Source organism: Cyprinodon variegatus, unplaced genomic scaffold, assembly GCF_000732505.1.
Source record: "Cyprinodon variegatus isolate N-32 unplaced genomic scaffold, C_variegatus-1.0 Scaffold1004, whole genome shotgun sequence".
NCBI lineage: Eukaryota > Metazoa > Chordata > Actinopteri > Cyprinodontiformes > Cyprinodontidae > Cyprinodon > Cyprinodon variegatus.
In genome coordinates, this window is record NW_015151457.1 from 55,305 (window position 1) to 72,246 (window position 16,942).

The 16,942-nt window shown below is 37.2% G+C and overlaps 1 protein-coding gene across 2 annotated transcripts in view; it reads right to left on the reverse strand.

Moving 5' to 3' along the window:
• Nucleotides 1–14,988: 14,988 nt before the first annotated feature.
• Nucleotides 14,989–16,942, reverse strand: part of enc1 (ectodermal-neural cortex 1 (with BTB domain)) — an 11,240-nt gene continuing 9,286 nt past the window's right edge. For both annotated transcript variants that reach the window (XM_015399341.1, XM_015399340.1), the window contains exon 3: nucleotides 14,989–15,127. The gene's annotated coding sequence lies outside the window, so the exon portion shown is untranslated. The remainder of the gene's footprint in view (nucleotides 15,128–16,942) is intronic.

Consider the following 16,942-nt stretch of genomic DNA (forward strand, 5'->3'; position numbering starts at 1 on the left):
AGAAGCCACGGAGTCCTCCTCCATCTGCCCCTTCACTCACCCAGCCTCAAACCACACCCCAACAAAAAATCCATAAAACAACAGAAATTGCAGGGCAAATGCCTTTGAGCCACGCTGATTAAAAGACCCACCGACTGCATTTCAAAGAGAGCCTAAACAATATTACGAGCGTGCTGCTTGCCGTGACTCACCCAAACTGTTATTAGAGCTTATGAAGCTGTTGCTGTGTTTCATCTTTCTGTGGTTTTTCAGCCAAGAGATAAGCCTTAGATAGCTGAGGTAAGCTAAGTGGCCTTAAAAGCATCCCTTAGCGGTTAATAAGTATGTACTAATGACTCCCAAACACATTTATCAATGTGGAAATTCTTGATAAAGTGCCAGCACATCCAAAGGGTGAAGTGCTGTTTGACATCACTGGCTTGTAAATCTGAGGCAGTCAGTAGAGGGAGTCCAGGACAGTTGCAACATCCAGGCACTTATACAGGTGTTCAGTGAGCTACAGCCATGCCCAGATCTCAGGCGTTACTCCAGCCTGATTTCATGGTTCAATCACACCCTCGCTAAAACCATTTAAACCTGTTTTGAGAGCCTTTTGTTTTCCCTGTCTAAGTCATCCAAACTGGGTTGGTCCCATGCTGAGCCCAAGGGTTTGTGGTGGAGTAATGGGTCTGGGATTGTGCACAGGAGGATCAGGAGAGATCCCCTATGCCAGGTCAGTAGATAAGGTGTTTTAACTATGCTCGAAGAGGGCTCAGATAACTAAGTAAAACTGGTTTTATCCTGTTTCCTCCTTCCTCTTGAATAGGGCTGGGTAACAAAATCGATTTAATTGATTTTGAATCGATTCCTTTACATGTTTGCAGAATCGATGTCTAGGGAATGAGATCGATTAGTTTAATAGTGACCTGTGTGACATTCACATTTAAATGAGCAGGAAAGATGCACTCAAGATTACTTCAAGCCAGACAGCTCCAAATATACCCAATACGTTGACTAAAGACATTAACAAATGGGGGCTGGCCAGCAAACACCCTGTAGTTGTTACAGACAACACTGCAAATATGGTTTGTGCAGTGAAGTGAATGCAGCTCATGAATGTCTGCTGTGTCCCCGCCGTGTCACGTCTGCTTGCTCGAGTGAGGCTTCACTTTTCACAAACAAGTTTGCACTTATGAGACAGTTTTGTTCACATTTTAAGCTTAAATTGTCTGATTTACAAGTTTGCACTTTGTGTTTAATGTGACAGAGTATTTGAAACACAGTTAAACCACTTTCATTATTGTAAAACCAGATCGAATTGAAATTAATCGATTTAGAACTGTATTACGGTAATCAAAATCGAATCGATTCAGGACTTTGGCGAAAATACCCAGCCCTACTCTTAAACACAAACTGCCATTAAGGTCTGCGGCCCAAAACAGATGTTTGAATTCTCAGATTGTATTAGTTCTGAAAGGAACATTTTGGAAAGTTCTATTCTGCCTAATGAAAAATTATTAGCTATAAACACTTGTTTTTAGGTGCGGTTTATTTCTATCTTAATAATTGATACACTGGTTAGAAATATTGAGATGTTTTTCATGAACACATACAACATAACTGATGAAGGTAGATTAATACTTTGGCCATCCAGCATTTTTCTTGTATCGGGCAATAATCGTGAGTCTTTGTTAATTATTTAGTGAATTCAGCAGCCATGCTTTGTATTGCATTTGCTATACTATGATTTTAGAAGCCTCCAGAACTTTAAAAATACACAAAGCACACTTTACAGATAAGTTAGCATCTGCTTTTCAGATTGCTGCCTAATTAAATTGCTTGTCATTTAAGATGAACATTTAAGATACCAAGATGTCAAATCAGAACTGCATTTTTCTACACAAAAATGGGGTTCTGTGAAACAGACCGAAGATTTATAAAATCGGGGGGATATTCTAAATGGATTACAGATTAGATTAACCTGTGAATTCTCTACTCAATTTGGGAAAACAAGCAAACAGAAAATTCCCCCCAAACATGTCAAATTTCCTTCTATTGGACATGATATAATTCATCCTGTCATAACCTGGATAAAGTCTAAACTACTTTTATTACCGCATTAATCTTAAAATCCCCATGTTGTCAGATCATAGGATTGATAACAGATTCAGTGCTTTAATCATCAAGAAGAAAGGATGTGAGCTGCCAGCCAGCTAGTATGTCCAGCTTTACTCCGAGAGATTGCTAGGGAAACAAAAACAAAACAGCAACAGTGATAGCTGTAAATACTCCATCCCATTCTCTAGGGATTAAATATTAAAGAGCACGGACGATCAGGAAAGGAGTTGTTTCCAGCAGGTCAACAATAAAAGGTCTTTGCTTCAAATCCCATCTTCTGTGCATTCTTCCTGAATTAGTTCAATCAGTTGCCTGCTTCCTAAGCTGTTGGCTATGCAGTTTCTCAACAACAAGCTTCCTGTTATCTCCCATACAAAATCCAAGGTTCTACTTATCTCGATGGAACCACAAACAGACATAGATGCCTTTTCTGAAAGCATAGATGTGCACAAAGGCAAAGAAAAAGAATGAAAAAATAAGATTTATCCTATTATCACTATCTTTATACTATAACATGGCATGAATGCATTCCTAATATTTAAAACATTACGTCACCTAAAAACTTTTGTTAGAACTTAGATTTTTTTCTTTACTATAAATACATGAAGCTTAAAGATTATGAAGCAAAATATTGTCAAGCCTCATTACAGTACGGAGCAATGTTCAGTCTAAACAAAAGGCAGATGCAAGTTTAGAAACAATGTAAAAAAAAAAAAGCTGCAAAGATCCACATGCTTGCATGAAATAATTTATTTTTAGGAAACGTATTTGCCATACATTCCACAGATCTGGGTTTTATAGATGTGTGGCTGGAAGACAGACAGAAGAAATCCTGTTCGCAGTTCGCCATGATCCAAATATATGATAAAGCAAACATGCTAAATATGCTCTTGTTTGATGCAACCAATATTAAAGTTTTTGCACATACAAAAATACTCTGGTAGAAACAGCTAGGACTGCATATGATCACAAATACACATGGTAATATAACAGTGGCAACATTCTATGGGAACCCCTTTTGCAAAAATGTGCTGAGGTTAATACAGAATAATTCTACAAGAAACGCTGTTAGAGAGCATAAAGAGAGAGGTTTTACTTTGAACCATCCTAATCCTACAACTAGAGCCATAACAGCGTGGTTAAAATCAAAGTACAGTACATTCACATTTTGGAAAGTTAAAACTACTAAAAAAGAAAGCAGATCCTCAGCTTAAGACACACAAGGATAAGGATCCAGGAAGCTGGATTTATTGACATACCTATTGTTCATACCTATTTTTTTTTTTTCATTCTGAAAATTACATATTATTTTCCCACATCTTTGACAATCATTCATTATTTTTGTTTTAATCTATCCCATTAAATCCCAGCAGGACACATTGATGTGTATAGTTTAAAGATGAAAGCATATGAATAATTTGAAGGATATAAAGGATTGTCGGTTTGCTTTTTTCTAGATTATAGACAAGGTTGGGAAAACAAAACTCTGGAGCGCCTTTTTTATGCTTTTATTTTTTTTATTTCAAATTGGAGGGTGAGGCCAGTATGTTCAACTGGTTGCATTTTACATTCCATTCCTGCTTTGCTCAATCGTTGTTTAGTCTGTGTTGAGGTTGTAGAGATAAAAAAGGGGTAAATATGTGAATACAGCAGCATGGTTACAGATCTCTTATTATGTTTATACTCTGTTTATGTTCTGTTGTTAAATCCATTCTTCCAAACTAGACAAAAACAGGCGGTCAACATAATTAGCTTGCTTTTAATTTTTACATTTGAATATCATCAGCAAAGATAATAAAGGTTATTTCCAAAGAAACTATAATAAATGTGTTGCTTGCAAAAGTCTGCTAAGTTCCTCCAAAAGCAGAGAAGAAGTCATTGTAGTCAAGGTCAGTCACGTATTTGTTGCTCCCCTGTGTTCCATTAATTATGGCTCTTTTCAAACTGTCCTCACCTGATTAGAAATCACTTAGGCTGATGTTAAAGCTGTAAATTAGCTTTTGCAAGCAGAGTACCTCAATCAGCGGGGTCTCTATCCATAAATCCCCAGGAGAAGGAAGGGAGGGGAATCCGTAGATTTTCCAGGGAGAAGGCTACAGTAATGACTCAAATGGGAGACAAAAGAAGCGGGCAGGGAAAGAAGAAAGGGGCAAGAAGTGTAGAACCATTGTGCGTTTGAGCAGACCTCCTCTGAGTTAATTACCTCCCCTCCATTTTCTTTCAGCCTTCTCATGATAACGCAGGGCAACGGGGGCATCCTGTGGAGGGTAAACAGAGGACTAACAAAGATCTGTTAGTCATGGACCAAATGGACTGAATGAAACTTATTTAAAAACATTATGAGATAACAACAGAAATCTGAGCTGTTGGAGACAAAACTGAAGAAAATCCACATAGAAAATCCAGGAAGCTTCTCTGTAGGCATCTCTCTGTGCTGTCCTGCGAGATAGAGGAATCAGAGATAAGGGACGCTTTTGAAAATCTCACATGTCCCTTTCTTTAGCAGCCCAGCAGTTGCTGTTTATCCCTACTATGTTATCTCCCATGTCTGCCTTATGGTGCTGATAAGCGGAGATAGCCATGCTCAGCAACAGCATACCGTCACATCAAAATGCAAAAAACTCAGGCAGTTTCAGTTAGAAAATATAGTTATGCTGCCTGAAGGCTTAAATGGTATAAAACATGATCACAAAAGTACATTTATGTTTTTGAAAAGGGATTATTTTTGCTCTGCTATCTGAAGTGAAAAAAATACCTTAATAAAAAAAGAGTCTTGCGGAGGAGTCCATCTTCTGATGGAAACGCGCTGGCCCCTGACACATTGCCTTGCCTGAGGCGGGTTGGCCTCAGCTGCCTCCCTGAATGCTGATGCAACCTGAGGTCAGCGGGAGCACAACCCAGTGGACAGACTCTCAGTCTGAAAGCATTCGTGACGCCATCATATTGCCTCTATGTGTCTGGAAATGTTCAAACCTAAATCCACTCTGGGTGATGCTAAACTTTTTCTCGTTGTCTCAAAGTTCTAAAGCTTTCTGTCCGGTTAACTTGTCCTTTGGCTGAACTGATGAAATTCTCAGCAACCTTTACCAGCATGATATATTTCTGACTTTGAGTGGAGGCTTATGTTTTCAAAGAACACTAGCCTATACCTGACCTTCAATGTTACCTCCATCAGGATCAGCTTTATGTGTGCCCTGCAGGGAATTTTGTATGAACCCTTCCTTTTTATCCAATACGCTGCAAACTTCTCAATCAACTCCCTTAAAAAAAGGATTTTTTTTTTAAGGACTTACAACAACTGCCCTACATGTTAAAAGCAGAATTTTAAAACTGATCTAAATTAGAACCCAAATTTTTAAAAGTTGGTTTAAAATATGATGTCAGAGCTCCCAAATCAGCTGTGGTGCTCAAAACCCACCTTTGGTTTATCTTAGGTTTGATTTCAACTTTGGTAGGGACACTATTGGTCTGATGTCATTGGTCCTATGCAAAAATAAGCATGCTCATTTTTTTATGCTTAACGTGAATATCAGGGTGTATTTCATATATAAGAGAAAAGCAGCATTTCTTGCTACATTTATACAAATTCTATAAGCACCACACACACTAGATGCTGTTTATCAATGACTGAAGCTTAACTGGCTCTGATGAAGGAGGAATTAGGACTTTTTTCCACTTTGAGAAGATTTGCATTTGAAATTACCAGCGACTAAGACAGTAGGTAAATCTGTGCCTTTACCAGAATATAGTATAAATATGTCTACTATTTGTGAATTTATACTTCTTTTTATTTTGAAGATATAGTATGGTGCAGAGGAAAACAGAGGTAAAACCCACTCTTATCTTTAAATGTTCTTTGTGTATCAAGAAACAAGGTGAAATAATAGATTCAAGGGACACCAATTAAATCTATTGAATTTACATGTGCACTGGAACTACAAGATGAACTGACACTGAGCATGTAATATATTAACTTCAATCTACAAGTTGTACATATAGGCTGTAGTTACTCTATTTAACCCATTTCATGTATTTTATTTAAGGCTGAAACAATTCATCGGATTCATCAATTATTGAAATAATGTCAAAAAATTTAGTAATCGATTAATCGTTAACTGGAGTATAGAGACTCTAAAACATGTCTTTAGCTCACAGTGTGACCCACTTAGAGAAGGAATTAAATAAACATTTTGCAATTTAGATAAGACATTTTTTCATCTGTCAATATTCTCTATCCAGAACTCCTGTACTGCTACAACAATGCTGTATTGTAAATTATAAACATGTTCTTCACATCTAATTGTTGGTAGGGACAAGTAGGTTGGTCCAAAGTTTTGATAGGGACATGTCCCTATGGTCCCTATGCAAACCTACGCCCATGATTGTAAAGTTTTTTTGAGTTAACAAAGTATACATTAGAAATATATCTGTTTAACTTAAAATATATGAATTTTGGAGGAAATAATATTGTAGAAGAAATCTCCTGCTTTTAATCACTCATGCTTTAAAATGTATCTATACTTCTTGTTTTGATATTTTTGTCCCATTATGACTTCATTACTCTATGAACTTTTAGCATTATATTATTAGTTTTGAAGTCAAAAACTCTTAAACCTTTTTTTAATAATCCATGATGAGAAATATTAAGCCAAAGTGATTTAAGCTAAAGCTTTTTTAAATTTATTAGTGTGATTTAATGTTTATGGAGAGAAAAAAAGGCCCTTTGTGGATCCCCTTGACATTTTCATTGGCAGATGAGAGAAATGACTCCTAAAACCCCCATCAAAAACTGAAGAAAAACACACATCAGGGGTTGCTGTGGTGCAATTTTTTTATTGTTACGCACCAACTGGAACCTTTGACACAGATTGGATATGTCCTGCTGAGGACAGATTACCAAACTTCAGTGAGGGGATGGTAAATGGAAGACAATAGGGTTATATTTTTTAGCCTGACATATTATACTGCCTATCTCTAACTTTAGTCTTTATTTGTGTTCATTTAGAAGTTTGAAATACATCTTTATTCTCTAAGCAGTGATGCTTGGTATAGTTCTGCACTGATCAGCCAAGCAACAAGCAGATCACTGTTTTTCTGAGCATAGCACTTGACATGGACTAAACTTGTATTGCACTTTTGCACAAGAACACCCTGTCTCACATATTCAAACACTAATACATCTGCAGGCAGCCTGAGGGTTCCTTGCCTAAAGGCCATTTAGCGTGTGCTAAAGGAGGCTTCTTCCCGTTTGCCTCAGGACTGTTCTTGCGATCGGATAGGGTCAGCTGTTTACAAATACATCTGGAGGCGCCACTGCATCTGAAATAAAATAACAAAAAAAGATATTTGATCCAGGAGCAATGTCACCTGCCTTATTTTCAGCTCAAGTGAAGAAAGATAAAATATAAAACTTTCCAGTTTATAGATATATTTATTTAAGCTCCCCAACCTCTATCAATGTTTAAGACTGTTATTTTGAAAGGAAGACAAAAAAGAGGCAATAAGACCTGTTGTGTTGACAGAGTAAGCTATAAGACCTCTCTTCAAGCTGCCCTACAACAATTGGTTGAAAAATAATGAATTAAAGTGCATCAATTTTTCAATAACAATTAATCTATGATGTTGGCTCTATCCATCACAAAGGTTAATGGATAATTTTTAATAGATATAAGATGTCATTGCCTTATGCTGAAGAGAAAATGTTTTTGTAAATAGTGTTCAAAAAAGAAAACAAACACAAACACGCCAGTAAGCGAGTAGCACTTGGTTCTAGGCCAACTAAAAGAAGTTTCCGAAAACATACCGTAATGTAATACAAATCTTTGATCACCAAGGTTGATATTTGCTATTTTCTTGGAATCTGAGGAATAGTAATCATATTGTTTCCTTTGTCTTTCTGATTTTTGGTTTCCATTTCAAAGTATTTAAGCATTTAAAAGTATTCAAGACTATTTTGAACACAACAGGCTCTAATTCTACACATCTTTATATGCTTCTTCTCCTCAGACCTGTTTCTGCATGGGCAGTTCTAGACAGGAGCCAGTGGAGATGGCCCTGACCCTTGTATTAAAGATATTAAACAAAACAAATATATGATATATAAATGATGATATCCCCTGACATGGAAACCATAAATTACCCCCTTGGACTCTGTTTATTTTATTTTATTTTTTTTCAGTTTTCTACATAGATATTGTGAACATTTTTACTGAAAAATATCTTTATAAAATATCTTTATCTGACCTTTTATGACTCAAACATAACTTGATGAGCCAACGGACACCTCTGTAGTTCAGCACTAATGCATCTATAAGCCTGTAGCCTATTTTCAGCGAATGTACTACAGGTCAGAAGTTCCCGCACTGTTCTGCAGATGTGAGGTCAAGTCCAACCTAGCAAACAAAGTGTTAAACTCAAGATGGATTTTGTGGATAGTCAGAAGCGACCAGCATCCAGCTCAACTCAGACACCGATGGCAACTCTTTTTAAGATGAAAGAAGTAAAAAAAAAAACCTACGAGGGCGAGCTACGAGAATGGGCAGAAGACTGCCGCAGTTCTGTGTTTTGGCCACAGTATCTGAAAACTCTCTAAAGTTAAAAAACAATCCTATGGACTTGGTTTATAAGTTGGAAGATGTTACGCTTCCCATCCAGGAAGCTTTTTCAATTCAATGCCTCTCTAATGCCTCTTTAAGTGTGATGGAAAAAATAGGTTGTTGCACTATTATATTTAGATATGATCACCGTTTTCATCTGCTACATCTGTAGAGCTGCGAATGGTTTTATGGTTCACTTAATATTTCAAACGATTAACCATTGCCCTGTTTGTTGTTTCATTCTTTCATTCGGTTCCCCCTGGTAAATTAGGTCTAGAACCACCACTTCTTTTTTATTTTCTTCTTTCTAATAAACCTTGAAGACTTAGATTCACCAAGATGTAGATGAGGGCATGTCTATATGAAGATGCGGGCTGAAATATAACGGTGGCGTCATTATGCATCCCTATATTACTCCAGTTTATCTGTGTTTTTGATTAGTGTTTTTGTCATAGACTTTGGTAAAAGCTGTGTAGTGCTGTGCAACAACATGACGTCATCAATCAGTCATGTTCATTGTTTCACTTTAAAAGAATATTGCTCATTTGTAAAGGCAGTGATTGATGTTGAGAGACTATGCTAAAGATGGAAAACAGAATAAATATCCAAAAAGCTGAAATTATTGATTACCCTTGTTCCAGAGCTTTTTGTAAGTATTGTAACAAATAAATCTATTTCTAAATTAATTACTTAAAAAAAAAAGCTGCCCTCCTTGTGTTCCCTGTGTCAAGTCTTTGCAGGCCCATCTGGATCTGCTGCTGCTCATACAGATATTTTTTGGATTTTAGAATTTAAAATTCAAATAACTAACTAATGTTGTGCTGTGCATAGTAATTAAGGGTAAAGAGAAAACCTCTGCCTTTTTGTATTTCCAGCTACAATGTGTTGGACACCCAGTACCTGGGTGTTCACCTGAACAGTAAACTGAACTGGAGTCACAATGCTGAAGCTCTTTGCAGGAAGAGCAGACTATACCTTCCGAGAAGAAATAGATCTTTTGGAGTTCATGAGGGGTTTCTAAAGGCCCCTTTTTAACTGTGGCGGCAGCAGCCATCCTCTATGGAGTGGTATGAATGAGCAGTAGCTTATCTACAGCTGAGAGGTTAGAGAAACCAGTCACAAATAGAAACCAAGCTAGTAATAATTTATGTAACCTGCAGCACTCATGAATATGGAAGTTCTTTTTCCACAAAGCGAAGAGGAAAGGTATTCCTCTGTGTTAACCAGAGGTAAATTATCACCACTGTTTACCTCTTTATTGTTATTTTGTTTTTTTGGGGAGAGTGCATTTTTTAAATATTAATAGCCTTGGAGGATTGGGCTATTGTTTGTCCTTTTTTTTTTTTTTTTTTTTACTTTTTTTTGCATTTCTTGTGTTGTTTTGCCTCAGAAACAGTATGCATGGTGTAACCCCTCCGTAGACTCTTTCAGATGATGGTGGCTTCGGCTTGATGTTCAATAACATTTAGATTGTCGGTCTAAACAAGTACGTTGACCATGTACTGGCTTCTTTCATGGTCATTTTCTTATTTAGCTTCTATTTCAAGGGTCATTTTTCTTAGTTATTAACCAATATGATCTAAGAATTTTGATGTTTTCAAATTAATTAATGATCATTTATATGCATTGAAAATGCAATGTGTTATAATGAGCAACATTTTAATGCTGAAATACATCTAAAATAACTGCTGGTCCTGTGTAAGGCCTTCTGGCTAAAAAATTTGGCTTAGCATGTGTGTGTTCCAGAGATGGCAAAAGTACTCACTTTCCGTACTTGAGTAAAAGTACAGATACTTGTGTTGAAAAATACTCTGGTAAAAGTAGAAGTACTGATTAAACTTCTTTACTCAAGTAAGTATGCCTATTGTTGCAAATATGCCACAAACATTTTGTTTTACAGAAACATCAAAGATAGCATGTACATTCCCCACATTGCCAGTTGTGATACATTTACTGCAGAGGTAGAAACCTTTGACAAGCATATTTTTGAAGCGCAACTTCTCCCTGACTGTTAAAGCTGTTGTTACAAATTTACAACGTACCTGCATTTTTATTTATTTTTAGTGCAGGAGTCAAGTAAAAATCTAAATTTGACACTTAAAGCCAAAAAAACAATATCTATCTATCTATCTATATATATATAGATAGATATATATATAGATAGATAGATAGATTAAGATTCAGGCATCAACTTTAATTATTTTCGACAATTTGAAAATTTTTACTGCTTATTTTCTTTCCTATGTATTTTTCGCACTTTTTATTTGTTTTTCTATTTTTGTAGAATTCAAGTTCAGTCCAGCCGACCAGACTTTAAATTTTGCAGCATTCATGTTATGACAGTTCAGTCTACAGAAACGGTTTGAAAATACCCTGCTAAAAAGAATTGTTTAGTTAGTGATGCTGGATACTTTTCATTTCAATTCCTGCTGGAAAAAAAATCGAAGTATCCAGATTTTTATTTATGAGGGAAGTTAATCTAGAATTGAAAAATTTCCCTCAAATCTGTGGTTTCTCACCGTTCATTTTTTTTTTTCCCGAACTGAGTCAGGGCTACTGCTTGCGTTGCCTGGCAACATTGACATTATAAGGTGCTTTGTTTTTATCACACTGGGCCACACATGCATCCTGCCCACACAAAACCCTAGACTTAAGTTAAACTATGCTTAGGCTAAGAGGACCCAGAGGATGCACATTGTTGAAGGGTCAGGCCATCCGCAGTATGTTCTGGAGGTTGGTGTGGCGGTTTATAGGGATGGGGGTTGCAGGGTAAGGCCAAAGTGGGGGGGTGAGACCTACTTCCTGGCTGACAGGAAGTCCAACTTCCTGTCTTGATTAATGGGGAGACTGTGGGATCACACAGAGAGGCCTCCCACACAGAGCCGCCACATTTCACCTTGAGTGTCAACCCTTTTTTTTATTCCCTCTGGCTCTCACGGTGCTTGAGAAAAACAGGACTGAAATAGAAAAGCTAGGATTTCAACAGCTTATTGCATCCTAACAGAAGGCACTGCGATTTCTAGGAAAGAAAAAAACACATCTCCTAAGCTCCGATACACCTGAAAGTAAAAAAAAAGGGGATTTGTTTATAAAAGGGTCAGCAGAAAAACTGTGTTTGTTTTTTTTTTAAAGCTGTCATTAGTCAGAAACCGTGACAGGGTGAAGAATGTCAACAATGAACAGACCCCTCAGAGCTTGAGGAATGCAACGAGTGGGGCTGTGCTGTGCAGTCTCTCACTAAGCAGGATGCTGTAGGACCTGTTAGAGACGCAGGTCAGACACCACACTTTGAAATGCATTTCCCCCATAGGAAGGTTTTCCAATAGGCAATTGGGGGAGGGACAACAGGGAGAGGTGCTTTTTAAGATTTCATGTCATCCTCCAACCCCCACACTTTGCAGATAAAGGTTGCCGTTGCCAAGGTGACTTGACAGAGAAAGGGAAAGTATCTGGCTGTTCTAGCGCGTCCTTGTGCAGGAAGCTTAGAAGCCATAGGCATAGATAAGACGATTTAACCCCCCCAAACAAAACCTTTATGCACAATATAGTGCCCTAAATACCTCAATACACTTGTGCTCATTTGAAATCGCCCTAAATATGTGAAACATGCAGTAAGGAGCAATTGCCCTGCTATACATTGGAAGCTGCTTTCACCGTCTGACCTAGCAGGGTGACATTAACACATGCAGACAGACAAATCCCCTCAGTAATGACAAAACCAAAACGTTACGGTCAAGAGGAAAAAACTCTTATGTTTATTAGCCATGAATTTCACATTGTGAAAAAAGGAGTCACATGTACAAAATAACACCATAAAAATACAAATCAAACTTTTACATGGTCAAATAAAAGAACAGACGCACACCGACAGGTTCCTCTGTCTCATTTACGTCATTATTTTTGAAAGGTACCGTGTTCTAGATTAGAAGTAGAACAGGAGGAGAAACGGGGAAGTGTCGCTCAGCAATTAGGTGCAAATTGAAGGGGCATTCATTGGTTGCTGTTGCCAGGGAAACTTGTGTGCTGTGGGGAAAGAATTCCCCTCATCTGATTGGTTGGGCTGAAGTCTCTTAGCTCAGCCGTTGGTTGTGGTAAACGTTACAGAGCCACAATGGTCTCCACACAAGTCTTCAAATTCACAATAGGAGGAATTTTCTGAATGGCTGAAGGAGGACTGAGCGGCAGTTTACAGGGGACCGATTCCCAACAGATGTGAACAGGGATTCATAAAGAAAAAAAAAACATACAAAATTCACCATGACACCATATTTTATATTGCAAATTAATTAATATGCAACTTCAGCAATGGTCAGGTCACCTAGACAGACAAAAACATTTAAAATATGTTAAAAGACATGTTAAGACTTTTTTGGTTTAGAAACTTGCTTTAATTGAATGGGTTTTATGGTGAAAAGCACTGCGGTGTCTGCCCTTAACATTACACAGCATTCTGAGCCAAGCTAAAAAACAGTTAAATGGGACTAGAGGTTGACTCTCAGGGAGCCAAGTTGGCACGTGTCAAATAGCTCCTGCTGTCCTTGGGGGCAGCTGCAAACACCGTCAAATTCTTAACCGTGTCGAGGTCAATCTGTGATGTGCTTGGTTGTTAATGTGTCACATGTGCCATATCATCTTTCCTTTAGGATTTTCTTTTAGTAAGATAAAGCTGGGCCTATTTTCTGGTGATGTTTCATCTCATATTGGTCAAATTTAGGCTTGGGCTGGTGCCATCTTCAGCACCCAAATGTATTTTTAAAACGTGCCAGTAATTACCAAACACTGCAAAGATAATAGATCGTCACAGTTATTGATATACTGGTTGGAAGATGTAGATTAAATATATCAAAAAGAGTTTAAATCTTCATTATAAAGAATATTGCACTATTTTACTGTTATCCTCGTATAGACACACAGGCAACAAGCCTGCAGCTTGCCTCTTTAATGATATAGGAACTGTAGCTTTATAAATAGAATATGATTATTCTAATAACTACAAGACATTTCAAAAAGAGACCAAACTGTGTATGTTTTTCCCAGTGGGGGTGTCATTACTGGTGCTGTGTTTTCCTGCCATTTCATGAAATTAATGGTAAATTTCCACATTTTTAAAACAGAACCTTATCTTAAATTGAAAGTTGATCCAAGTATCCAGCCTATGTGTAGTGACTACTGTTTTTTAATGTGTAATTGTATTTTTTTTCCCTATTCAAACCATTTGAAAAGTGAAAAAGGAATCTGAATGAGTCTTAAAAAGCAAGTTTCTTCTGGCTAAGACTGAACTGTGCAAAAGGCAGCTCACTGAGGCCAAAAAAAGAAACAAAAAACACAACACTTGGCCATGCATGACAAAACCCAAACATACATTCACATCTGAATGCAGGCAGAGAAGAAATAAATAGGATTAAACATATTAACATGACACAGTTACCAATCCGATATAAATTAAGACCACACTGCAGCAAGTTTAAGAGGAAACTGATATAAAAAAAAAACAACAAAAAAAATCAGCTTTTGTTAAGGTGACAAGATTTTTGAAGAGTACATGCCAGTTTTCACTGAATCACTATGAGTGAACATGCTCTAAAAAGGGTTTTAGCGATGACTCATCAAGCGAGCCGGCAGTTTTATCAGCAGAACAGAAGCACAGTCGCTCTTTTACAGCATAAGAAGTACAGCATTCCTTCCTAGCTGCAGAATCCAATGCGTTAACGCAGCCGACGCATAAGGCCGTGAGTTCCAGGCACAAATTCCATTGAACGAATTCGACCCTCAGCTGGCATTGCTCCTCGACTCCCATGAGTGGCAACAACAGGAAAGCCTTGGTAGAACAAACGTTTGCTTCTGTGTCTGAAGCACAAATTCAAAGCTCTTATTTTGAAAACAATAAAAATATTTGCTCCTTCATTTTTTTTCTTGTATAAGTTAGATACTCAGTCATGATCCATTTACTCTCTTCTTTTTTTTCTTTTTCTTTTCTTTTTTTTTACAACTGCTACTGGTTCCCCTTTATTCAGTCAAACCAAAGCATCCGTCATGCTGTACATATATATATATATTTTTTTTGTCATAAAGAAAACTTCACAGATCGTCACAAGCTTGTTATGACTAAATATGAAGAACACAGGTTTTTATGATATGTTTGCAGCACTCCTATGGCAGCATGAAAGCACAACTTGAACACAGGGTCAGAGTCTGTGCCTTTTGGAATAACCATCAGTTGGTTGGGTTTCTCTGAGCGAGCCGTCTGTTGCCTTCAATAACTGTCCGGCTTATTAATATTTGTATTCATTCGTTCTTCTCTTTCAGTTTTTTTTTCTTTGCGACACAAAGACTAATGCAGGGCACCTGTACATTGTTGCTTGGCGACTTTTGGAGGAAGAGAAAATGTGCTTCTTCACGGCTAGGAAACCAGCAGATGATGCAAAACTGGAAATCTGGGGAAAGAGAAGAAGAGTCGATGAGCAGGTTAATGAGGTGGAGGAGGCAAAGGACCAGGTATAAAAGAAGGGGGATATTTAGATTTTTAAAGAACTACAGTGGAGGCAATAAAAATATCACCAGTGGAGTCCTATAAAAGGCAGTTCAAAGAGTGCCTCTATAAATCAATGTATGCTGTGAGACACTGAAAATATCTTTTATTCATATCCTTTGATCTAACAATCGAAATAAACAGCAACCTTAATATTTACAGTTGTTCTGTATGAGACAAAGCTCAAGGGAACTGATTCATTTCAGTTGCATTACGATGCATAGTGGCGTGTCTAGTATGGATTATTTTCTGCCAAACTTCCACCGACTCGGTTTCCTGAGTCTGGCTAACATCCAGCTCCTCGTCTCATCCGTAGCCAACATCACTTCAACTGTGCTTTTCTCTGTGAGATTCAATTTGCCCTTTTTCCTTCTTATAACATTTATTGAATTTCATTTCAGCACCTTTTCTTGACAGCTCAGGCGGTTAAAAACTTATAAGATAACATGACAGAAATATGTATATATTCTTTTATAAATCATTCTCATATTGGGTAAAAGTAAAATGGTGCTCAGTGCAGCTAAGAAACTACTCTGGAGGGAAGTTAGGATTACTCTCAGATATTCAAGTATGTACTAAAGCTGATAACTTTAGATCAAGAACAATTTTAATGTACACATTAAATCCCTATGAAGCTGACCAAGCTTCTTGATTAAAATAGATGATTTAAGTACAGTCCTAATTTACAAGCTAATCACTATTAGAAATACACACATTTAACAGCCTGTTTTGATTTATTTTAAAATGCAGGTTCTAAGCTACTGTGGGTCTAAAACAAACTTAACTATCAATCCATGTTGGATTTAGAGGTTGCTATTACAGAACAAACTAAGAATTGTCCTGCAAGAATTTCAGCTTCAAGGTCCTTTGTTTTTTTAATTCAAATTCAGGGATGACCCCTGATTTTAGTGGCCCCTGACTGTAATTCAAGAGTCATTCAAATGTTGCCTTCCAGCTGAAGTGGTTGCTGCAGATGGAGAATTATAATCAGAGCTCAGTCCCCTTCTGATATAATCAACTTAGCTAAATTTAGAAAGTATTTTTAAAGAAAGAGTGAATTTGCCAACTAAATTCCTTTCTTTTAAAAAGGCATACATGCAAAATCATTTTATATTTTTGGAGCTATAATGAAAAAAAAATCCAACCTCCTCGCTTTTATAAAAAGATATGACTTTTTTATTTGATCTATTTCAATACCCAAGGCTTATTTTATTGTTCAGTAGGTAAATAAGCATTTAATATTTATGTTTTTGACCATTTTATTCAGAAAATGTATATAAATATCTGTTTATATTTATTTTCCATGATTTTATAAATGCTGATCATAAGGTACAGAGTTTGAAACTATGTAAAACTTTATGTTCTTAAACCTTCTGAAGAAAATATGCCCCTAAAGGGGACTGATTGTAGTTGGGAACACTTTCTTTTTTTTACTTTTTATCATTGTTACTTTGTGTTAAAGGTATACTATGCAACCGGTGTAGATTTTCCAGCGAGGCCCCCCCCAGAGGGTGAAAGTAAAAGTGCACTGTCGTAAATATGCTCAGCTGTTCTCCTGGTTTCTCCGTCAAGCCAGGCGCGGTTGTTTTGAGCTTAGCAGACAGGCGATGCAACGAATCACCATGTCTACTGTGGTAAGTGACTATTTTGTTCTAATTTTTGAGTTTGAAAATTTAGCATGTTTCCGACATGGGCTTTCGCTGTTTTTTTGCTGGTTCCG